Here is a 25602-nt window from a genome sequence, read left to right as displayed (position 1 = left end):
ATAAAACAATAAACATGAAAACAGTGCAAGTAAAATAAAACACAACATTCATCATTCGGGTGGGGGCAGATTACGATCTTTATCCCCAGGCCTGACGGGATAGCCAGGTCTTGAGGGCTGTGCGGAAGGTCTGGAGGGTGGTGAGGGTACGAATCTCCACGGGGAGATCGTTCCAGAGGGTCGGAGCTACTACTGAAAAGGCTCTCCTCCGCGTAGTTGCCAGTCGACACTGACTGGCAGATGGAACTCGGAGGAGGCCTAATCTGTGCAATCGAATAGGTCTGCATGCTTTCCTTCCTTTATTCATTCACTCATTTGTCCAGAAGTTATGACTGTTGCAGAGATCTCTCACACAGCACAACATCCGTTCTTCATAGCCTGTGTTCCCCCTCTTCAAGTTACGGCACACCAGAGAACAACCCCGTTCCACACGTGTCATCACAGAGTCTGGGGAACAAAATGGAGGGAAGGGGAAAGTGAGAGAGAGAGAGAGAGAGAGAAAGAGAGAGGGAGGAAGGGAGGGAGGAAAGAAAGATACTTTATTTTTCTACTCACAGAGCTGATTAAATCTCAGAAACTTCCAGAAAATTCAAATCCAACTACTATATAAATGCAGATTTTTCTGCCATAAAAAAGGGAATGCGTTTGCCTCCTGGACTCACTTATGCTAATCAGTCGAGTGTAGCAGAATTTCCACAATCCTGAATCACAGGTGTTTTCCCCATCCGTGCAAACATTCTTTCGGGCCACATTTTGGCATTGAAGGCACCTGAAAGATTCTACTGTAAAGAGAAAACAACATGCTAATAAAAGGCAAAGAACAAAAACGAGGTTCAAAAATAAGAATAACACTGCCAGTTTCAAAAATAGCGTCTGTCGCCACAAATCAGGGCCGGGTATGGCTGGTAAATAAAAAATGGATTATCTTCCCTCAGATTCTAAGCCAATCTTCCTAAAGGTTGGAGGCTGTGGGAGCACCCGCTCTTCTTCTCACCATCCAGGTGGTCAACCGTCAATAGAACACCAGGGAACAGAACAGTAGTGGGATTCAGCCGGTTCGCACCTATTCGGGAGAACAGGTTCTTAACTTTCTAACAGGTTCAGAGAACCGGTTTTTGGAAGAAATCTTCTTTTGGTTTTTTTCCCCGCTTTATAGGGCTAATCCTGTAAGGAAGGCAGGGAGGAAACATTCTGGTGTTGTTTCTAGCTTAATCTTTATTGCCCTGCTTACAGAAACTGCCTCTCCGGTTAACCCTTATTACTATTGTAACAGCTAAGGCAAAGCGCCCATCGACGTGAGTGATGTTGAGTTGGCCACGCCCACACAGTCACATGACCACTAAACCCCGCCTACCTACCTGGCCATTAGGACAGAGAACCGGTTGTTAAATTATTTGAATCCCACCGCTGGAACAGAGTGAGTGTCAGGCGTGACTCATTTAGTATCGAAGAAAGAACCCCCCCCCCCAACTCCATTTAAGTAGAGATAAAGGTACTTTTACTGGACAGGAAATGGAAAACAGCTAAAGTGAAGCAAGATCTGAAGCAAAAAAGCACAGAATGTGTACATATCAAACATTTACCCAGGACCATCCCCCCCAGTTATCCCAACCCAATGTCCAATCTGCAACTCCCAAAGGTGTTGTGTGGGGTGCATCTTCAAGGGGCCTCATTCAGCTGGTATGCAGAGACGGCTGACCTTGTCCAAGCCCAAACACGAGCCATCACCATGCATGGAAGATGGTGAGAACAAAACTCCCTTCGTGATAACTCCTCCAGCACCTAGCAATTTCCCACCCCAAACACCATGAGCCCCCACCCTCCCCGTTATTATGGCAGCCGATAGCAAGCAAGCAAAGTAGAGGCTGACAGTGAGACCAGATGCAACGGTTTCTGCAGGGATGGGCTTCAAAAATTGCGGCAATGGGTTCGCAGCCCCGTCACTGGGTGGGCATGGCCATGGTGGGTGTGGCCTAGTTGGGCTCTTGCATCATGGCATGAGGGGGTGTTATTTGCTCTCCCCAGGCTCCAGAGGCTTTCCTCGAGCCTCCGCGAGGGCCCTGCACTTACCTGGCATGATGAATAGACCGCGTGGAGACTCCTGGGATAGCAATAGCAATAGCAGTTAGACTTATATACCGCTTCATAGGGCTTTCAGCCCTCTCTAAGCGAGGAGTCAGCATATCGCCCCCACAGTCTGGGTCCTCATTTCACCCACCTCGGAAGGATGGAAGGCTGAGTCAACCTTGAGCCGGTGAGATTTGAACCGCCGAACTGCAGATAGCAGTCAGCTGAAGTGGCCTGCAGTACTGCACCCTAACCACTGCGCCACCTCGGGATGGATGGGGCGAGGTGGGAGGGGAGGGGTAGGTGTGGCCAGCCAGTGGTGGCATTTGAAGGTTCACTGAACTGGGCAGAATCCTAGCTAGAGGATCCCCCGAACCTGTGTGAACCCCCAGCAGCCCCCCCCCCGGATATCTATCCAAAGCAATTTCACATCTTTCTCTTGAACCTACCTTTTCCAAAGTAGATCAAAGCTAGTAAGCCTATAGTCAGAGCTTTGATCATGACTAGCAGAGGAAGAAGCCAACACACATCTTCAAACTCAGGGGAAAAGTAAGCTGGGAATAATTACAGTTGTCTTTATTTTGAAGCAAGAGAAGAACAATCTGTGCCTTTTAGCGTAGGACTCGGTGAGTTTGTTCTTAAAATATTAGAGAGTGCTCATGCGATTTTTATCATGCTCACCATGTACCTGAAGAAAATTGGAAGAGTTATTGCGTCCATGCCCCCAAGTCTTCAAACTGGAAGCATAGCTGAGGCACAAGCTGGCAGGGGCAATTCTGGGAGTTGAAGTCCTCACATCTTAAGAGTTGCCAAGGTTGAGAAACAGTACATTAAAACAATGCTCTACTATCTCCTCACATGCATCTTCTTCCATCAGAGAAGACATTTGCTGGATGAACAGTAGCAGTGTCTACCTGTATCTTCCTCAAGCTGATGCTAGCTCCAGCGGTGGGCTGCTATAGGTTCGCCCAGGTTCAGGAGAACCCATAGCTAATGTTATGGCTGGTTCGGAGAACCTCCAAATCCTAACCCCTGGCTGCCCCTGCCCACCCCTCCCCTCCCCTCCCTTCGCAGGAGTCTCCATGCAGCCCGTTTTGGATGCAAGGTAATTGCAAGGGCCGTTCAGAGGCTCGGGGAGAAAGAAAAATGGGTGACTTGGAAGTTCCCGAAGGCCAGAAACAGGCCCGGAAACATGTCCCAGTCTACCCAGTGCAAAGAGGTGAGAGAGGGCAACGTAGCTTCAGCCCAGTCTACCCAATGCGAAGAGGAAACATCCCAGTAGTTTGGAGAATGGCATCAAGCTACACCCACTCAGTTGGCCACACCCAGCCAGCCGGCCACACCCAGAAGGCCTTCCCGAGATCAACTACAGCCCTGATGCGGCCTCAGTGAAATTGAGTTTGACACCCCTGACATAGACTCACAGGGTTGGAAGCAGTGGTGGGATTCAAATAATTTAACAACCGATTCCCTGCCCTAATGACCAGCTGGGTAGGCTTCGCCTTAGCTGTTAGCAATAGCAATAACAGTTAGACTTATATACCACTTCATAGGGCTTTCAGCCCTCTCTAAGCAGTTTACAGAGTCAGCATATCGCCCCCACAGTCTGGGTCCTCATTTCACCCACCTCGGAAGGATGGAAGGCTAAGTCAACCTTGAGCCGGTGAGATTTGAACCGCCGAACTGCAGATAGCAGTCAGCTGAAGTGGCCTGCAGTACTGTACCCTAACCACTGCGCTACCTCAGCTTATATCTTACATTAACTCATATTACAATATAATAAGGGTTAACCGGAGAGGCAGTTTCTGTAAGCAGGTCAATAAAGATGAGGCTAGAAACAACACCAGAATGTTTCCTTCCTGCCTTTCTTACAGGATTTGCCCTGTAAAAATGGAAAAAACCCAAAGGAGATTTCTTCCAACAACCGGTTCTCCGAACGGCTTAGAAAGTTCACAACCGGTTCTCCCGGATGGGTGCGAACCGGCTGAATCCCACCATTGGTTGGAAGGGATCTTTAAGTCTTCTAATTGAAACCTGTGCTCAAGGCAGGTGCCTTATAGCACTCCAGTTAAATGGTTGTCCGGTTTATTTTTGGAAGCCTCCAGTGACGGAGCAACCACAATCTCTTGTCGCAAAGTTAATGTATTTTAATTTTGATAAAAGATCAACACAATGTTTTTGTTGGTTCATGTGCAAAAAGAGAGCCTTATAAAAATCTTCAAGCTTCAGATAGGACTTTGGTTGTTACAGTAATCATTTCATTTGACTTCAAAAGTACTATTTTATTTTGCGGAAATAATGATTGTTACAAATGAAAGAATATTAATGGTAATTTGAACACATAATGCTCACTGACAACAAAATATTCAGTTATGTTTAATGCAAAACCAGGGATGTTATTTTTAATCTTAAGAATCGATGCACAACAACTTGTAACCAAACGACATGATTGATGAAATGGAGGAACGTTGTTTTTGTTTCTTGCTCTTGTTTTGTATGTGTTGTTTTTTTTAAAAATAAAAATAATAAAAATATATAATTAAAAAGTACTATTTTATTTTGGTCGTTATCAAAAAAAAATGCCCTGTTTATTTGCATTAGGGGCAAAGATAACTTGAGCTTGCAGCCTGCCAACCAGAAGAGGGCACTCTTGAATTAACATTATGGTTTTGAGATAGGTAGCTGGGACAAAATTTTAATAGAAGGGAGTGGAAAACTTAACTCAAACTCAGTAAAGAACCCGTTAAGGATTAAGGGCCAACCCCTTTCAGGAAAATACTTTTGAATTTTAAGCTCTCTTGTCAGATTTAGCCCTGATTTCATTAGGAACAGTTTTGCGGAAATTAGGATTATGTGGTATTCATTCACTTCTGCTTCCTACTGGCACAGGAAAAACAGAGAACATAGTTCTTGATTAAAATTTCAGAAAGAGTAAATAGATGATTGGATGGATTGCTTTGTTTCTTCTACCATCAAAGGACTGAGCAAATATTGAAGCACCTACACTATTTTTTTCCCTAAGTACATAATAGGCCTGTCAAAGCCTAACAGGTTTGATTTGTTGAAACTGGTTATTTGATTGTATAATTTGTTTCAGTATCTAATGATGCTCGGAGCACTATCTGAATTTCTTGTGATCCGGTGTGGGAACTCTCCATCTACCCACTTGTTGCATTTAGCTTTGGCACTTGTTTATGTCTTTCTCTGTTTCTCTAACCCAGCTGTACAAAATCTCCTTCTCTATCTCACAGAATTTTATTTGAAGAAACCCGTAGGTTCTATATTTTCTAAAAGAAGTATATTTTTGAATCAAGGGATCTATCAAATGCCACATCAAGTGAATGAATGCCATACAATCCTAATTTCCGCAAAGCCAGAGATAACATAGCAATAGCTATTTTATATACTGCTTATATACCGCTTCATAGTGCTTTTATAGCCCTCTCTAAGTGGTTTACAGAGTCAGCCTATTGTCCCCAACAATCTGGCTCCTCATTTTTACCCATCTCGGAAAGATGGAAAGCTGAGTCAACCTTGAGCCTGGTGAGATTTGAACTGCCGAACTGCAGCTAGCAGTCAGCTGAAGTATTCTGCAGTATTGCACTCTAGACAATCGTTCAAATGTACAATATGTATTCACTAAACCAGGTTTTTAGCAGAAAACGTGTGAATTCTCCTATGCAACTGTGCTGTCTTCTAGATCAGTGGTCTCCAACCTTGGCAACTTTAAGACCTGTGGACTTCAACTCCCAGAGTTCCTCAGCCAGCTTTGCTTTGCTGGCTGAGGAACTCTGGGAGTTGAAGTCCACAAGTCTTAAAGTTGCCAAGGTTGGAGACCACTGTTCTAGATGGCAAAGTTACCAAGATTCAGCAAGGCTGCATCTACTTACTGCAGATCCAAAGGGAAGAGATCCCATTTCCTCCAGGAAGAGACTTTATGCTGTAAACAGAGATGCTACAATACCTGTGATCTCTGGCCCAATCCTAGATCTCTAGTTCAACTCCACAAAGGACCAATGGGAAGAAGCTGCTGGATTAGATCAAAAGGTTGCAAAGCAGAACATCTTCTCTCCAGCAGTGATTAACCAGATATCACTGAAGATTTCACAAGCAGCCAATGAGATCAGAATTCTTCTTCTACTGTTGAATCTCTCTTTGATGAGCTTCCATCTGTTGCTCTCAGGTGCTTTGGAAAATAGGATGAGTTCACCTCTCTCTGACAGCCTTTCAGACATTGGAAAACTGCTATCATGTCACCCCTAGTCCTTCTGTTTCTTAGACCAGGCGTACCCAGTTCTCACAATTGTTCACCATGTACATCAGTCTCCAGCCCCTAACAATCCTTGTTGCTCTTCTCTGCACTCTTTCTAGAATCTCAATACCTGTTTGTGTTGTGGTGACCCAAACTGGATGCAATATTCCCTTAACCTTTCACATTCTGGGACACCTTGATGAGATTGGACTAAAACTCCCAGGAATCACAATTGCATGAATTTGTAGCATTTTCTAGTACCTCTGGTGGATGTTAGCCAAGGGAAAACTTCTTTAGAAAATTAACAAACCAGTTTATTCTTCTGAGCCAGCTCGTAAAATATTCTTTGCGTCCGTGAGAACCTGTCTGAAAACGTCCATTGAATTAGTACATTTCTTTTTAAAGATATCCAAATTCTTGATATACAGCATAGCACTCCATCCAGGTGGGATGGCGCAGTCTAAACTCAGTAAATTCAAGAATACTTTCCTGGCACTCAAAACATTTTGAAAGTATCAAGACAAATGCTTTGAGGTCCTGAAGCCCACCCAAGTTAAACTGGAGAACTTCTAAAGCAAAGATGTGATGATTTTGATAATTTCGGAGCCAAATTTAATAGCGAACCAGTTATGCCTCTCCTTCATATGCAGAAGCTAGTCTTCCAATTTTGGACATGATGTTTATTATCTCTTTTCCATCTCAAGTTATCTAATACAGAAATTTATTTTCAGAGTTATTGCTTTATGCTGCTGTCGCTTTATGCTGCTGCATTTTATATTCTTTGGTGGCAAGCACCTATTCTGCACTTCTGAAATTTAGCAGACTAAGGGTATTTATGCTCTATAAAGCAGTGGTTTTAAAGAAATGTATGGGCTCCGTCTCTCCCACAAGTGTTAAAACAGTTGTTAAATTTGGAAGGGGCAGCGCAAAAGACCTTCTGGAACACATTCAGGTGAAGTTCAACACAACATGCTAAACTCAGGTTAACAAAACACAATTGCAGCACCCATATAAAATGCTAGGCCCCAACAAATAAAACATGAAGGTTTAGGTCAGGAATGATGGCCTTGCAAGCAATTGCTGAGCTGCCTAAAATAAGCTAAATGACCAATTACCTAGCCCCATTTTTGTTTGTCTTCGTTGTCTCAACTCAACCTCTAAATTATAGACTCAAAAGGACAGCCTTTTATATAAAGGTCAGAAACAAGCATTATATATTCACCACTGTTCAACTGCTAACTGTTATCAATGTTAAGTTTAAAAGACACGGAGTGAATTGTTTTAACAGTTAAGAATGTTTTGGTCCTATTTGATCTGGGAGCTGAAGCCCACAAGTCTTAAAGTTGCCAAGCCTAGGTGTAGCACAGAGGTAGGTTCCTACCAGTTTGCACCTATTCGGTAGAACTGGTTCGTCAAATCTACCGAACCGGTTAGAAGAGGTTCCACCAGTGAACCTGGAAAGCAGGCCACCCCTACAGAAGAGGTTCCAAAAATTTTTGAAACCCACCACTGGTCCTTGGATATGATTATTCTATACTATCATGCTCATATTTATAAAACTCAGTGCCTCTGTGAAAGGTAAGGATGACTACTGAGTTTGTGGTGCAATCAGATCATTGCGTGTGTTGAAGTTGCTTTAACGCAAACCAAAGATGCCTTTTAAAAAACCAGTTTACATCATATTCTTATGCATGCCAGTGCTGTGTGTGAGGTAATTTAAGGTGGTTCTAACAAGTGTCGTTGGCATCTTCATATCCGGTCACATGGGCGGCAAGCCACTCCCACAAAGGAGGCCACACCCACAGAGTAGGTTCGAACAATTTTTGAAACCCACCACTGGTGTAGCAGCAAACTTTCTCCAGATTGATTTCTTGCAATACTGCTATTTTCGGGTGGCGCTCTTTCTCTGTTTTTTTCCTGCTATGGGTATTTTTTTCCTTCTCATTTTCCTTTGGCAAAAAAAAGGCATTTTGTGACGGATGAATGATTTAACAACCAGAAAAATCTAAGCCTGAGAATGAGGTGGTTTCACAAAATGGAAACAAGAATGACTTCAGTGCTCGTTTTCCTCCCTTGTTTTTATTTTGTTTTGAGACTTTCGACACAGCTATGGACTTCAAAAAACATGGCATATATTACCCTTTGATGAGCTGAAGCGGTTGGGATTCAAAATAGAATAGAATGGTGGTCCTGGGTTAGGATATCTTCTCTTCAGCCAAAACTTTAAAATGCTAATGATACGAAGAGAGTAAATGAATAAATGAAAGAAAACGAAACTTGTCCCATTCGAGGCGGCCAACTGGAGTTCTGTTCCTTGGCAAAAGAGAAAATGACCTGGCAGCTGCTTGTTTTAAGAGAAACCACATTTTCTTTTATAACTTTGGTTCCAGACTCACACATGCTCAGACAGATACATTGAAATGAAGCATATAATACTGAGTAATGTTATACCTGTTGACTTCAGTGAGTCTGTTCCAGCTGTCCGAACCTGCCATTCGCCAGATGTGTCGGGTCCTATGACTTCCAGAACTCTGACAAGTCACTGTCACAGAACATCTGGAATATCTGTTGAGGGAGAAAGGGTGACGTTAAATGTTTTTTATACAAGCAAAATTTCATGAATCTTTTCTGGGATTAATAGAGTATCACATGTTTGCTGGTGGAAGAAAACTATGACCAGAAAACTCAGAGGCAGGATAATCTTTTGAGATGAATCCTGAGGAGAAAAACCCTGAGGGACCAGGGCCAGAAAATTCACTTCATAACTTGAAGAATAGACTTATTTGACAGGAGAGGGGGAAAAAAATTGATTATTGCCATCCAGCACACATTCCAGATTGGAAGTATGGAGGGAGTGGGGGAGAATTAAAACCACATTTTGTCAGAATTCAGATGCTGAGCAGTACAAAAGAGAGTTCATCCAGCCAAACCATAAAAAACTGGTTTGGGAGTTCTGAGATTTTTGGTCTAATGATGGATTCATCCCTAAAACTCTTCATTCAGAAGGAATCCAGAAATCTTCCCCCGGGGTGAAGTCACTGGGAGCAGCAAATAGGCAACTTAGTTAATAGTGTAGGAGTTAAACAGGTTGGTTTTTGATATGTGTCATATTTTTAAAAAAATCATATGGCAAAGAAAAGGTGGCTGCCTTCTTATAAAACTCAAAGGAACATCAATATAATGTGGATTCATTTGGATCAATGTTCATGTAGATGATGGAGTTTATTGCCCTGTCTTCCGATGAATTTGAAAGACATTTGAGATCTTATTTTTGAAATGATTCAGGGGTAGCAAGTATTATAAATAAAAAGCAGTATTTCATCTCCAAGGGAAACACAATAAATTCTCAGAAACACGACCTAACCCCAGCTGTGAATAGCTGCCAAAGAAATTCCTCCAACTGTTCTATTTGCTATGGAGAGGTAGATTCATATTCTTTTTTAAAAAAAATAATGGGGACAAGGAATAAACCTTTCTTCTCTCTTTGTGAAAGTCCAAATATGCAGAGATGGGTCTTGAAACAAAGATGTGACCTCAAGCAGGCAGCTCCTGATTTATTTCTTCGAACGTTTCTAGCAATTACGCAATCTTCTCTCCTCTAGATGAACATGACGTTCGAATCTACACACTAATAGCTTTTGTCATTTTGGGACTTAAAAGGGTGTGGCTCACTGGCTTCATCAAGGCTATGTCCTATGTGTCAATTCATAGATTATTATTTTAAAATAATAAATGAGGAACAAGGGATGATAGAGCAGATCTGCTCAGAATAGCATAATTTATAATGAAGAGGGAAGGGGAGGAAATGAAAGGAAGTAAATGAATGAAGAAGAGAAGGGAAGGGAAGGGAAAGGAAAGGAAAGGAAAAGAAAGGAAAGGAAAGAAGGAATGGAAAGGAGAGGATAGGACAGAATAAAGGAAGGAATGGAGAGGAGAGGGAAGGAGGGGAGGGGAGGGGAGGGGAGGGAAGGAAGAAAGGAAGGATAATGAATACGCTGGTGTTTGTGTACTTTAAGTAAAAATAAAATTAGCATGAAACTTTCCTTAATAAATATGTGACTGTTCAAAATTCCAGAGCAATAACAACTAATGTAACCTTCTAGGTCAAAGAATGGTCTATCCTGCTTTGCATTGGGCTGGAGAACATGGTGCAATTATGTCACATTATTTAATACATTTATCCAATTATTTAGCTGTGCTAGCAGGGCAAAGGGAGAGAAGGGTGAAGGAGACCCCCTCCCCAAAAAAAACCCACTGAAAATATTGGCAAAGGTGGCTGTCCTGATTTGCAACAGACCCCGCTGAATTTCCCTCTTCCCAGGAACACAGCGTACCGGAGGCCCTTCTGAATTTGCTGTCTTGAATGGATGCCAAGTCACAGCAACATTACCAGCCTGGTCTGTTTCTTGTCTGCAGATACAGAATTTTCCAGAAAGTCTTCAGGGCTTGTCCCCCCCCTCCCTCCCCCATCTCTCGGAGCGTAACTATTTCTGTGAAAACAAGTGCTTGCAATCTCTCTCTCTCTCTCTCTCTCTCTCTCTCTCTCTCTCTCTCTCTCCATCCCTCCCTCCCTCCCTCCCTCCCTCTCCCCCACTCCAAGGCATGCTTGGGGAAATGCTCCAAACCAACCTAAAACTAGGGAGAAATTTCCTGACATGGAGAACAATTAACCAGAGGAACGACTTGCCTCCAGAAGTTGTGGGTATCCCAATACTGGAGATTTTTTAAGAAGAGATTGGACAAGCAAACAAGGGCATAGGGTTTTCTGCTCGAGCAAGGGATCAGACTAGAAGATCTCCAAGGTCCCTTCCAACTCTGTTTTCTGTTAAATGCCTGGGACTCCAACCCAGAGTAGCACACTTGCCATAACACTGCACCCTGTTCACCACCAAAACACCTGGAGCCCATGTTCTAGAACTCTGGGTCAAGATTACCTTAGATCGGAGAATATATTCTGACCTTGCTACAACTCTTCAATCCTTATCTTAGAATTTAATTTGCATTGACTTTGCATCCTCCGGCAGCCATTTTATTTCACTTCCCAAGGTGCTTGGCGCCACCCTCGGGGGCCTGACACGTTTCGTTTGCATCTGATGCCCCTTGGTCTCCATTCCCCACCATTGTTCTTCCTACGGACTCAGCCCTGAGGCTGCCTCTGTCTGAGGCCACATCTCTGGTATTTGTGTAGAAGGGAGTGAGTTAGTTTACAGTGGTTTGCTGGCATCCTAGCATTATTGCCCATGGACACATCTGCCACCACCCCAGGGCATGGGAGAGCTCCACTGAACCAGGAGTGGCTGAATTGATGCTCTGGTGCTCCTCTTCTCCCCGAAAAATGCCTTTTACCATCCTCAAATTATGTCTTTTTCTTAACCTGAACAGATGGGCCAATTTGAACAAAGGCTCAGTTGTGGCCAGCCACACTTGGCATTTTCCAAGAATGTCAACAGGGCCTCTGTTGGGCACATGGTCTTTCTTGTAGGAAAGGGTGAGAGAGAGAGAGAGAGAGAGAGACAGGGAGGGAGGGAGAGAGGGAGGGAACGAGAGGGAGAGAGACAGGTCTTGCTCTGCTCCATGGTCTTTACCAGGGGTGGGTTTCTCACCCCGTTCCAACCGGTTTGGTTGGAACGAGGCCGGCGGCGTCCTCGCGCGCGTGTGCGGCGCACGCATGCGTACTAGCGTCTGTGTGATGCTCCAGCTGCTCCTGGAGGATCGCGCAGGGGCTGTATGCGTCCTGCGCATGCGTGGAAGCGCAGAATTCGTCAAAACCGGGTAAGAAGCGGGCGCGGGTGGGCGCGCGCGGGCGCAGGTGGGCCCTTCGCCGTTCCCGGAAGTTACTTACTTCCGGGTTCGGCGACCAACCGGTTCGCAGGGACCGCCGTGAACCGGTTGAAACCCACCCCTGGTCTTTACATACAAGAGTCCACTAAAAGCAACTCAACTCAAACGGTTGCCATGAAACCAGCATTCTGGGGCAACAGGAGGGGATGGGTTTACCTTACAAGACCAGCTGTCTGTCCGCAGCTGTTAATAAGCTTCCTTGCTGGTGGGCTTGTTTAGCTGCAGCCAAGACACAATCTGCTTTCCTGGGTGAACCAATTCCCCCCACCTTCGATTCCTGCCATAGGCTACAATATGGGGTGGCATGAAGCCCGATCCTTCGCAAGAGGCAGGAGAGGGCGCGGAGGTCACATTCCATCGCTGGAGCTTGCAGGTGGACCGCTGTGTAATTGACAACTCCGAAGGGGGAATGGGAGATTGCCTGCTCAGGCCACCCCTTTGGGTTGCTCTAGGCTCTTACCTGCAGAAACCTGCCGGAGCATCTGCCAGGGACCGATTCAGTGAGAATGTTTGAGGGTTAAAGAAGCCCAATTTGGAAAGCCTTGTGTGCAACTGTTGGGGGCCTCTTTAGAAGTTGCCGGGGAATTGTCACTTTTGATGGACAGAAAGGGGAAAGGATTACATGCATGGAGAGAAATAAGGTTAATTCTTTTAAATGTTGATGAAATCAGATCTTGGGCCTGGCCTGAACCACCTTTTTATGTTATACCTCTCTACTTTTTTTTTTTTTTTAGTATACACCACGTAAAGAGTCCAAGTGTTTTCCTCTCCCCAAAACCACCCCAAAAAAACCCTTTGCCCCCCTGCAGTAGCAGAAATCTTCTTTGTAAAACAAGCTGCAAAATGAAATGAATGCATGTTCATGCAGGGTGTGATTTAATACACAATGGCACTCTTTATGGTATACAATATACAAAGTCTGCATTGTGCCCTCATATGTTATCTGTTATAAACTCAAGTCCATGTCTAAGAGCATTAGAGATCCTGTAATTTTCCCAAAGCATTTCAAGGAAGGTCAAAAATACATCTGACCTGTTCAGTGTCAGTTAGTCACAAGGGGTGGAATTGGAACAATTTTTTTCCAGCTACACAAGGCTGAGTGAAGAGGTCTGAGCTCTCTCTCTGGCTGTGAAATGTCAGCACTTGTGATCAGGAAAACGTCTTCCCAGCTTTGCATCACTCATCTCTGGGCAATTTAGCTGCCATCCTATCATGCAAAGAAAGACACAAAAATAAGACTGGGCTTTGAAAGAGAAGGTAAGGGAATGCAACATGGCCAGGATGATACACTGGGTCCTTTGTTCTTTCCTTCCTTCCTCTTGGTTTGCCAGTGTGACCCAGCAGCCCCCATATTATAGGGTGGAGAGAGAACAAAGAGAAAATATGACACTGATTTGACCATTCTTCCAAAATGCAAGGGTACGGATTGCCGACTCTGATCTATGCACTATCTTGCAGATTAATCATCCCTTATATGTTTTCAGAAGGAGTTCCTTCAGCCAGCAATCACAGTTGGGATCAAAGTGAATCACGCTGTCTTCTGGGACCTTGGCTCATCTTGGAAAACTAATGAGGTCATGGAAAATCTTTAGCGCATGAAAAGAACTGTCAATACAGGGCTTTCTGCGCTCAAGGATGAGTGAGACAGGATCAATCACTCTGCATCAACCTCTGATCGAAGTTCCCCTCGCCACGCTCACCATACCCCTGGGAATAAGGTTGGATAAGGAGATGAGACTGGAACATGGAGTCAGGGAATTAGCACTGTCTGGAAGAGGGGAAGTGAAAAAGACAGGAGTTAGTCAAGCTAGGTCAGAAGTTGGCAATCTCAAACACTCAAAGAGACACAAAGGTCCTAACCGGAAGCCCCCCCCCCCATTCAATTCTGAAGCCGACCGGAAGCCTGCTTCATCCACCAGTCTCCTCCTAGTGTGGCATCCTTTTTCCTGTACCTGTCCTAACTGAAAATCCTATCAATTGTGGGGCCGACTGGCAACAGGGAGTCACAGCAGAGGGACGAAAGAGCCGCATGAGGCTCCAGAGCCACAGTTGCAGATCCCTGAGCTAGGTTGTGTTGCAGAGGTGGGTTCCTACCAGTTCGTACCTATTCGGTAGAACCAGTTCGTCAAATCTACCAAACCAGTTAGAGGAGGTTCCACCAGTGGACCCGGAAAGCAGGCCACACCTACAGAAGAAGTTCCAAAAATTTTTGAAACCACCACTGGTCCTTGGATATGTTTATTCTACACTATCATGCTCATATTTATAAAACTCAGTGCCTCTGTGAAAGGTAAGGATGACTACTACGTTTGTGGTGCAATCAGAACATTGCGTGTGTTGAAGTTGCTTTAACGCAAACCAAAGATGCCTTTTAAAAAACAAGTTTACATCATATTCTTATGAATGCCAGTGCTGTGTGTGAGGTAATTTAAGGTGGTTCTGACAAGTGTCATCAGCATCTTCATATCCGGTCACATGGGCGGCAAACCACTCCCATCCGGTCACATGGGCAGCAAGCCACTCCCACAAAGGAGGCCACACCCACAGAGTAGGTTCGAACAATTTTTGAAACCTACCACTGTTGTGTTGCATTCGTTATGCAGTCTCTCCTTGGCCAGGGGTTTAAAAGTGGGGCCGTGGGCCCTCCTGCTTTGCCTGATGAGAAAGTTTTGGATATCAGCAGCAAAGTCCTGCCCTAACTGAACCCCAGAATCTAACACCTGCTAAGTCCAACTGGCCCTAACATGAAAGTCAAGCCAACTCAGGTTATTCCGCTGTGAGCCATTTTGTGTCCAGTTCAATGAATAGAACTAATTGAAGCCAACATTTTCCAGTTGCTCATTCTTCTGTGAAAGCCAGTTGGTGTCACTTTGGTATAATTGTTTGTAAACAAAACGAAACAAAACCACCCTGAAATTCTGTGGCATCTTCCCCTCATCCCTTCGTTTTCTAAATTGTTTCTGTTATTTCTAAACGAAAACATTTGTTTATGGGAAACACCAGTTGCCTCTCAAACTGCTGATTATTTTGTCTCAATGGCTCAGGCAATTTGAATTACGGGAGTTGATTGCCAAAAGTTTCTCTTGTAACCATGAACATCAGTTTCTGGGCCTCCAGAACTGGCCAGAGGGGCTTCTTCGTTTTTTACAGGTTCCCATCCTTAGTGATGCACAATATTATTCTGGCTGACTTTTCTGAAGTTCCTGCCAAATAGCGTGGGGTAGAGGGGAGTCTGATGAAAATGACAACGTTTGGCTGCGTGACAGTTGATCTTGGCATCCCATTGTGGATAGAATTGTGCAGTTCATTCTTTGTCCCAGAATTTCAGAATCACTCCAGGAGATGCTGTTTGTAGTATTGTGGAAACAATGAGCAGTGAGACAATTGAAGAATCTTCTGCGCTGTTCTTTGACTGGTTCCTTGTTTTCACCAATCCAATCCGACAGCAAGTCTCTCTCTCTCTCTCTCTCCTCTCTCCCTCTCTCCCTCTCTCTCTCTCTCTCTCCCTCCCTCTCTCCCTCTCTCTCCCTTCCCCTCTCTCCCCCCATTCTCTCTCCCTCACTCTTTCCTGCTCTCCCACCTCTCACTTCTCTCTCTCTCTCCCTCATTCTCTCTACCCTTTCCCTCCCTCTCCTCTTTCTCCCTCCCTCTCCCCCTGTCTTTCCCCCTTTCTCCCTCTCTTTAAGTTTAAGTTTTATTTTATTTATATGCCGCCCTATTCCCTAAAAGGGACTCAGGGCGGCGAACAACTTAAACGGGAAGGGGAAACATACAAGTACAAAATAGACATATTAAAATGACCAACAACCACACCTGTCGAGAGGGGAGGGGAGCTCATCAACCCCAGGCCTGCCGACACAGCCAGGTTTTAACGGCTTTTCGGAAAGCAGGGAGAGAGGTGAGGGTCCGAATCTCCGCGGGGAGTTCGTTCCAAAGGGCCGGAGCTGCAACAGAGAAGGCCCTCCCCCGGGTCGTAGCCAGATGGCATTGGCTGGTGGATGGAACCCGGAGGAGGCCGGCCCTGTGCGAAATAATGGGTCTTTGGGAGGTAATTGGCAGCAGGTGGTCTCTCAAGTACCCAGGTCCTTCTTTCCATCCCCCTCATTCTCTCTCCCTCCTGTGTGTGTTTGTGTGAGTGAGTGAGAGAGTGAGAGAGAGAAAGAGAGAGAGAGAGGGAGAGAGAGATCATAAAGGCAGTCCTGCTGTCAAGCTAGTGAAAACCAGATCCCTATTAATGGTGAAGAGTCTCCTTCTACAGGCCAACTGATTGCATTGACTAGGTAGGGAATGTTCTTTGGATTAAGGACAGGCAACCAGGGTATTCTTTCTTACACACGGCTGCTCATAGACCTTGATTGGCAACTGGTTGATCAGGAAGAAAAACAGGCCTCTGAAAGATTTCTCTGAATTTTATCCGGGAGCCATTCTGTTGGTAAGCCATATGGCGGGAATTGTAATAAAACATTGGCACTACAAGGATTTCCCCCTTTTTGCTAGTCTGGCTCATGGCTGTTTTGACATGAAAAAATCAATAATGACTTACTAGTTTCAATTAATTTATAACAAGAGAGAGAGAGAGAGCAAGGGAGAAAGAGAGAGAAAAGAGAAAAAGAGAGCATATGAGAGAGAGCAAGAGACCAAGAGAAAAAGAGAGAGAGAGAGAAAGAGAAAAAGAGAGAGAGAAAAGAGCGTATGAGAGAAAGAGAGAGAGAGAGAGCATAAGAGAGAAGAGAAAGAGAGAGAGAAAAGAGAGAACGTATGAGAGAGAGAGAAAGAGAGAGAGAAAGAGAAAAAGAGACAGAGAAAAGAAAGAGTGTATGAGAGAAAGAGAGATAGAACATAAGCGAGAAGAGAAAGAGAGAGAGAGAAGAGAGAGCGTATGAGAGAGTGAGAAAGAGAGAAAGAAATAAACAGAAAAAGAGACAGAGAAAAGAAAGAGTGTATGAGAGAAAGAGAGCTAGAACATAAGAGAGAAGAGAAAGAGAGAGAGAGAGAGAGAGAGAAAGAGAAAAAGAGAGCATACGAGAGAGAACAAGAGAAAAAGAGAGAGAGAAAGAAAAAAGAGAAAAAGAGAAAAGAGTGTATGAGAGAAAGAGAGAGAGCATAAGGGAGAAGAGAAAGAGAGAGAGAGAAAAGAAAGAGCGTATGAGAGAGAGAAAGAGAGAGAATAGAGAAAAAGAGAGCATATGAGAGAGAGCAAGAGACCAAGAGAAAAAGAGAGAGAGAAAGAGAAAAAGAGACAGAGAAAAGAGAGAGTGTATGAGAGAAAGAGAGAGAGAGCATGAGAAAAGAGAAAGAGAGAAAAAAGAGAGCGTATGAGAGAGAGAGAGAGAGAGAGAGAGAGAGAGAGAGAGAGAGAGAGAGAGAGAGAGAGAGAGAGGAGATATTTGTTTCCCCTGCCCTGTCAAATTGCTGGGGCTCAGAGTTAGGTACCATCTGCGGCTGGCAAGAAAGCAGCGGCAGGCTTTTGCCAGCGTCTGCAAAAGAACGAGCGAGAAACAAGTGAGCCGCACATCTGCATGAGAAAAGACATTCTTGTCCGCCACCTCCTCTTTTCAGCGGGGCGACCCCTGAAGGTGGTTCTCTTTGCGGCCTCCTTATGGAATCGGTACAGCGCAGCCAGACGATTTTGCTGGCCATTGTACGACCCCCGCCCCTCCTTCCACCCACCCACCCAGCATCTCATACTGCAGGGGATTAGACACCGGCTTGACGCTCCCCAGGGGGATGGGAACGATACCAAGCCTTTCCCTCTGCCTTTCCCTCTTGAGCTGTAATATATGGGGTATGTCTGCCTAAATTGGAACAGTGTAATCTCCTGCTTTCAAAAGAGGCCGGGCTGCCGGAGCGTCTGGCTTGTTTCAAACCTTATGGGAAGGTGTCAAAATAGAGAAGGGAAAAAAAAAAAGAGGAGAGGGGGGAGGCAATTCCAACCTGAGGAAGCCATTTCGTGCAGCAACCATTCGTTTTATCTGGAACTGGTTTGGTTTGGATTATATAGCCTCGCATCCTTCCCTCTCTCTACTTCCCTCTCTCTTTTTTCCCTTCAAAAGCTTGCAAAGCTTGTAAGTTTGCAATTGGGCACTTAGAAGGTAGATTATTCGGCAAAGAAGCTTCAATAGACGTGAGCGCATATACGTGTGTGTCAGTGGTAGGATTCAAATAATTTAACCACCGGTTCTCTGCCCTGATGATTTCTTCCAACAACCAGTTCACCAAACTGCTCAGAAAGTTAACAACCGGTTCTCGCGAACCGGTGCGAACTGGCTGAATCCAACCACTGGTGTGTGTGTGTGTTGTGTGTGTGTGTGTGTGTGTGTGTGTGTGTGTATGCGTAGATCTTTTTGATTGGCAGGGTAATAGATTTGAGTCCTGTAGCAGGAGCGGCCTCATCATTTTAATAGCTTTTCCTGGCAGTCATTTGCTTTAGCACTCAGGGAGGTCGATGGCTACCTAGACTGCCTACTCCAGTGTGTGGTTTTTGTAAAACACACACACACACACACATACACACATACAAAAAGGAGAAATTAAAATGTGTCTCATTTTAATATGAGACATAGGAGAGGAAGAAGTCCATATACTTTTTTTAATTTGTCCCTCCATTTCCATTGCTTATTTACTTACTTACTTTGTTAATTGTATTAGCAATAGCAGTTAGCAATAGCAGTTAGACTTATATACCGCTTCACAGGGCTTTCAGCCCTCTCTAAGCGGTTTACAGAGTCAGCATATCGCCCCCACAGTCTGGGTCCTCATTTCACCCACCTCGGAAGGATGGAAGGCTGAGTTAACCCTGAGCCGGTGAGATTTGAACCGCCGAGCTGCAGAACTAGCAGTCAGCTGAAGTGGCCTGCAGTACTGCACTCTAACCACTGCGCCACCTCGGCTCATATTGATTAGTCCTTGGGCTATATCAAAGTGCAGAATTCCAGACACAAATTATTACTAAAATCTGATAAAAATGATTTAAAATGGAATTGGGTGAAATGCAATTTAAAATGAAATGGGGAATAAAATAATTTAATATATAGATAAATAAGATGTGATAAAATTATATTTCGGTGTCCCCGGTACAATCTACCCCAATTAGTATTTATTTAATGAAATTTGCAAATGGCTCCAGTCAAATGTGGATAACTATAACAGGTGGTCCTCAACTTACAACAGTTCGCTTAGAGACCATTTGAAGTTACAATGGCATGGAGAAAAGTGACTTGTGATCATTTTTCACACCCCTGTTGCCATCATCCCCATGGTCACGTGATCAAAATTCAGCTGCTTGGTAACTGGTTCATATTTATGACGATTGCAGTGTCTCCAGGGTCACCGATCAGCTTTTGCAACCTTCTGACAAGCGAAATCAATGGGGGAAACCAGCTTCACTTAACGACCATGTTGCTAATTTCGCAACTGTACTAACTCACTTAAGAACTGTGGCAAGAAAGGTCATGAAATGGGGGGAAAAAAACTACTGGGCAAATGGCTCACTTAGCAACAGAAATTTTGGGCTCAATTGTGGTCCTTTATCAAAGACTACCTGTAGCACAATAGAACGAAGAGCAAAAGGATAACCGTGAATGATCAACCTAATTGATTGCTAAGCAATGTCCAAGAGAAAACATTTGCAGCTCGGAAATAATGGTGGCATTCAGCCCTATTATTTATAGCAATAGCAATAGCATTTAGACTTATATACCGCTTCATAGGGCTTTCAGCCCTCTCTAAGCGGTTTACAGAGTCAGCATATTGCCCCCAACAACAATCCAGGTACTCATTTTACCCACTTCGGAAGGATGGAAGGCTGAGTCAACCCTGAGCCAGTGAGATTTGAACAGCCGAACTGCAGAACTGCAGTCAGCTGAAGTAGCCTGCAGTGCTGCATTTAACCACTGCGCCACCTCAGCCCTTCTTGTTGACACCACTGAGAATCTTACAGGCAGAAAAATGGGAAGACAAACTAATTCCTACAATAGAAGTGTGGATGGTAATGGAATTAGTGGAGATGTAAACATTGATTGTTTCAATTAAAGAAAAATATTTATTTAATTTTGTTTCTGAGCGGCACCGTGATGGTAGAGGTTGAGCTCTTATCTCACAATCAGGAGGCTATGAATTCAATCCTAGGTAGCGGCAGATATTCCTCTCTCTGGTCACAATGAGTTATTGTGTGCTGTGAACACTGCATAGGTGTCAGGAAGGGCATCCAGTAAACAGGCCATTCAGTCGCCCTGAATTCACCCTGACGCAAGGGATCATAGCAGTGTTTCTCAACCTTGGCGACTTTAAGTCCGTGGACTTCAACTCCCAGAATCCCCCAGCCAGTTGGCTGGGGGAGTCTGGGAGTTGAAGTTCACAGGACTTAAAGTCGCCAGAGTTGAGAAACACTGGATTATAGGGACGTTAAAAGGAAAAATAATAGGTAATTTTATTTCTATTTGGACACTGCTTTTGGACTTTTTGATTGCAACTGGGAAAAAAAAGAAACTTTGACTTTATGATTAGAATGATTCTGTTGTCATCGAAATGGCCTGAAATGTCATGAAATGTAAAAAGTTGAGGTTGCATTGTTTTAGCAATCTACGGCACCAAAGTAGATTGTCATTGCTGAGCCAAAGTCAGAAGTCTTTCCTTCTGGCTCCCTCTTTGCACTTCTCTCTTTCTTTTCCTTGTTTTTTCTAACTTTTGTTCCTTCTATGCATTTCTCTCATGATGAAAGTTCATAAAATATTTAAAGTAAGGAAATAATGAGAGCATACACTACTGCAAAAGAGCAGGATTTCAACGTAACATTAACGGGGCACGGAAGGACAGCTAAAAGGTTACGTTAAAGGTTCCCCTCGAACATATGTGCTAGTCGTTCCCGACTCTAGGGGACGGTGCTCAGCTCCCTTTCAAAGCCCAAGAGCCAGCGGTGTCTGAAGACGTCTCCGTGGTCATGTGGCCGGCAGGACTAAACACCGAAGGAGCATGGAACGCTGTTCCCTTCCCACCAAAGTAGTCCCTATTTTTCTACTTGCATTTTTTTACGTGCTTTCGAACTGCTAAGTTGGTAGAAACTGGGACAAGTAACAGGAGCTCATTCCGTTACGTGGCGCTAGGGGTTCGAACCGCCGAGCTGCCGACCTTTCTGATCGATAAGCTCAGCCACAGAGCCACCTTAAGGACAGCTAGCCCATGCTAATTTTGGAGGAACAAATGCAGCCGTCTACTCCCGCTGATAAGTGTGTGTACCACGGATGAACACATCTAGAGGGTACCAGCCTGGGGAATAACAATAGCAATAGCAATAGCAGTTAGACTTATATACTGCTTCATAGGGCTTTCAGCCCTCTCTAAGCGGTTTACAGAGTCAGCATATTGCCCCCAACAATCCGGGTCCTCATTTCACCCACCTCCGAAGGATGGAAGGCTGAGTCAACCCAAGACCATCACAAAGGGGAAGGTCAAAAAGATGATGCCACAATCAAGTACCTCTCTGCCCTTCCCCCTCCCCACCAGTTGAAGTCTTCTGCTATGAACCAGATTTGTTTAGATCCCCCACCCTCCCTTTGTGGATGAACACAGAGGAACAGGGCTCTGGGAAAACAGAAGGGTAAATTATACAACAGTAGCAGCTTCTTGACCTCTGCATGTGAAAAGGTATTAACCTTTCACGCCCATAACCTCTCTCATGTGACGGGGGTCAAGAGGATTTTTTTGGGAGTGGGGTGGGGGGAAAGAGACTGTTAAAACTTCAGGAAGTTTTCTCTTTTAAACAAAGGAGGTGCTGAGTCAGACCAGCAATTGCTGCCTCAGATGTGTCCTGCCACTGTGGCCAGATTTTGGAGAACAATAACTACGGTAGGAGAGGCAATGTTGAGTCAAACACACCGGGGGATTTCTACTATATAGAGCAGTGTTTCTCAACCTTAGCAACTTGAAGATGTCTGGACTTCAACTCCCAGAATTCCCCAGACATCTTGCCAAGGTTGAGAAACACTGATATGTCATGTTGGCTCAGGAACTCTGCAATTGAAGTGTGCAAGTCTTAAAGCTGTCAAGTTACAAGACTCTTGCACCCCTAACCCTTTAGAAAAAAAACCCCAGGGGTGTTCAAACTTGACAGCTTTAAGACTTTAACATTTAGATAGGACTCTTAGAGGTGGGCGGGGCGTTTAGTGAGCCAGCCAATCAGTGAGTGGTGGGCGGGGCAAGTGTGGTGCGGATGGGCGGGGGGAGGGAGCTGGAACCGGTTCTAAATGACACAGTAGATTTGTGGAACCTCTTCTATAGAAGAAGTTAGAACTGGCAGGAACCCACCCCTGCTTTTAAGAGAATCTCATCACAGATCCACACTTTTGGTTGTCACTGTTGTGTTTAGTGGCGGGAGAGAGCGGGGAAGAAAGCACCAAATGGGTTGTGTTGGAAAGGCAGGAAGGCATTGGCTGAAGATGCCAATAAAAGCAGATTGAGGAAGGAAGCAGAATTCCAGAGGATAATGGTTCACCCCAAACATCAGAGTACAGTACTCCAATCCTCTGGATACTTGCAGCTTTAATAGACATGAAAGGAGGTCTGGATGAACATTGGAGTCAGATCCTGCTCACACCTTTGTTCGATCCTGATTTACATGCTGCCTGCAATATAGATAAACATAATTATTTCCAGGAAAACTTTATGGTTAGATAAGTCTCTTATGCTATATTCAAGGGGCATTCTGTCACTGATCAGAACTTACACACTAGGAGTATCCTAAACAGTTCGGCTTTCTCCAACTTGATGGCTTGCAGATTTGTCTGCTCAAAAACCATTCTTTCTCCTAATGACTTCACTGTTAGTGCATGATGGAGCAATGTAGTCCCGTGACCCGTCAAAACCGCGTTCCACAAAAGCGCGGTCGACGAAAGCGTGTATGTGACGTCATCACAGCGCGACGAAAAAGATCGAAAAATTGAAATAAAAATTAAATTACAGCAAGCCGATTCACATAAAGGTAAGGGTTAGGTTTAGGGTTAGGGTTAGGGTTAGGGTTAGGTTAAGGGTTAGGGTTAGGTTTAGAGCGTTAGCGTTACGTTTAGCATTAGGTTAAGGGTTAGCGTTAGGTTTTTCGTTAGGTTAAGGGTTAGGTTTAGGGTTAGGTTTAGGGTTAGGTTTAGGGTTAGGTTTAGGGTTAGGTTTGGGGGGGTTAGGGTAAGGTTTTCGCTTTATTTTTACATTTTTCGATCTTTTTCGTCGCGCTGTGATGACGTCACATACGCGCTTTCGGCGACCGCACTTTTGTCTACCGCAGTTTTGTGGTGGAACCATGTAGTCAATGTCTTAGAAAGTTAATGTGGTAGATCTGAGGACTTTTGTCAGTTGGGTTAACATCATCAGCCTCCCTTACTTGTTTCTTTGTCTCATAACTTCCTTCATCTTTTGCTTCCTACCCACAAATCAATGACCTCAAGACTCTCTGTAATAACAATTTTGTTCTTTTAATATGCAACGCCTACCACCAATTCCTGTAGGACATCAATTGTTGGAAGGAGCATAATCAAAACTAAACAGCAGTAGCTAGACTATGAAATAGCAGCATCAAGAATTCCTCACCTTCTGACCTAGGTGGCCAAGGGGAAGGCACTTAAGGTTCCGTCGAGCAAAAGAATGAGGAGAAAGAGGAGAAAGGTGAGGACCAGAAGGAGAGAAAATGGGATCTGGGAAAATAAGCAATAGCATCCTGGTCCCCATTCTACTGGCTGGGAAGATGTAACAAATGGCTGGAACACAAAAGTCCCAGCCATCCCATGTTCTGTTCTGCCAGTGGAGGAAGATGAGTTAGGTGACTGGGAGATATAGAGTTGGCTGTGTTATGCAAATATGGCCAGTGGATGTAAGCTAAACATCACAATTGATGTCCCAGATCTCTAAGAGCATTGACATCAGTTTTGAGACCTTTGTTCAATTTATTCAAATACTATACAGTACTCACTTGATAGATTGGCTTCAGCGGCAGAAGAACATAATGGCAAAGAGGTAGACGTATCATCTGCCTTCTTAACCTTGCCCAGTGGCCATTCTATCTAAAGAAGGCCAAGAAGCTAAGTGTCAACCCCGAAGCTGACTTGACCATAGCCATCTTGGAGCTTCAGTGTTGCCACACTAGAGCTGAGGGATAGAGTTGTGTAGTCAAAATAAAATACTTTCTTCTGGGAACCAAGGACATTCTCACACTTGGACCATGGAAAGAGGAGTGACAAATACACAGCATCTCGATTGGATCATGTGACTGATTGTTTGGGGTTGTGGGAAAACTTCCTCTTTTAATTAGATGAAAACCACGGGAACCTTCAAAGTCGGTTTTCACCAAATCTGTGCCAATATGGTATTTCCAATAAAGCTATTCTTTGAGGAATTCACCTGCCTCAAGAGTTTTGCTTGCTATGGGATTATTGCTTGGAACCCTGACCCTAAATTTAGGAACTGTGGTGGTGCAGTGGTTAGAATACGGTATTGCAGGCTAACTCTGCTCACTGCCAGGAGTTCGATTCTGACCAGCTCAAGGTGGACCCAGCCTTTCATCCTTTCGAGATCAGTAAAATGAGGAACCAGATTGTTGGGGACAATAAGCTGACTCTGTAAACTACTTAGAGAGGGCTGTAAACCACTATGAAGTGATATATATCATATATATATATGTGTGTGTGTGTGTGTGTGTGTGTGTGTGTGTGTGTGCGCGCGCGCGCGCGCGCGATATGGCTACTGCTTAGTTACAACGCCTCCTTCCACTCATGTTCTCCAGCAGCTGACATTCAAAAGAAAGCTGTCTTTTCCTCTGAAGACCATTTTAATGGTCTTTAATGCTTTGTGGGAGTGGCTTGCTGGCCATGTGACTGGATGGGAGTGGCTTGCAAGCCATGTGACTGGGTGGGTGTAGCCAACTTGTAAAATGTGGTGAAACTCACTTAACAACGTTCTTGTTTAGCAACCAAAATGTTGGTTCAGAAACTCTGGCATTTGAAGCACGCAAGTCTTAAACTGTCAAGTTACAAGATCCTCGCACCCCTAACCCTTTAAGAAAAAACCCCCAGGGGTGTTCAAACTTGACAGCTTTAAGACTTGTGGACTTCAACTCCCAGAATTCCTCCTCTCGCTCTTCATCTTGATGAAGTGCGGACGGGTGGGGGGAGGGAGCTGGAACCAGTTCTCAACAGCACTGTAGATTTGTGGAACTTCTTCTATAGAAGAGGTTAGAACTGACAGGAACCCACCCCTGCTTCAAAATCTTTAGTTGCTGAAGAGCATCCAGGTATTACGGAGTTTGTTTATTCATAAATGGCTACGGCCATCAAAAGATAGCCTAACATTATCTGGTACAAGTATAATATTAACAGGGCTTGAAAGTTCCAGATAAAATGTAAGAGCTCATATCGAAAGCAAACGTTCTATCTCAAGACAGCTCCAAATGGAACTCAGGCTGG

At 44.5% G+C, this 25602-nt stretch overlaps 1 long non-coding RNA gene across 1 annotated transcript; it reads right to left on the bottom strand.

Moving 5' to 3' along the window:
• Window positions 1-22681: 22681 nt before the first annotated feature.
• On the bottom strand, window positions 22682-23978 carry LOC148048982 (uncharacterized). The gene is made up of 2 exons (XR_015695370.1): window positions 23735-23978; window positions 22682-22779 (listed from the first exon to the last, which is right to left on the bottom strand). It is a non-coding gene; the product is annotated as an uncharacterized LOC148048982 (long non-coding RNA).
• Between the last annotated feature and the right edge of the window lie 1624 nt (window positions 23979-25602).

This window comes from Thamnophis sirtalis, unplaced genomic scaffold (genome assembly GCF_051295495.1).
Source record: "Thamnophis sirtalis isolate CommonGarterSnake01/CBP01778 unplaced genomic scaffold, rThaSir2_p1.2 scaffold_2, whole genome shotgun sequence".
Lineage (NCBI taxonomy): Eukaryota > Metazoa > Chordata > Lepidosauria > Squamata > Natricidae > Thamnophis > Thamnophis sirtalis.
The sequence above is the reverse complement of the archived record's forward strand: the minus strand, read 5'-3'. Positions and strand labels throughout refer to the sequence as shown.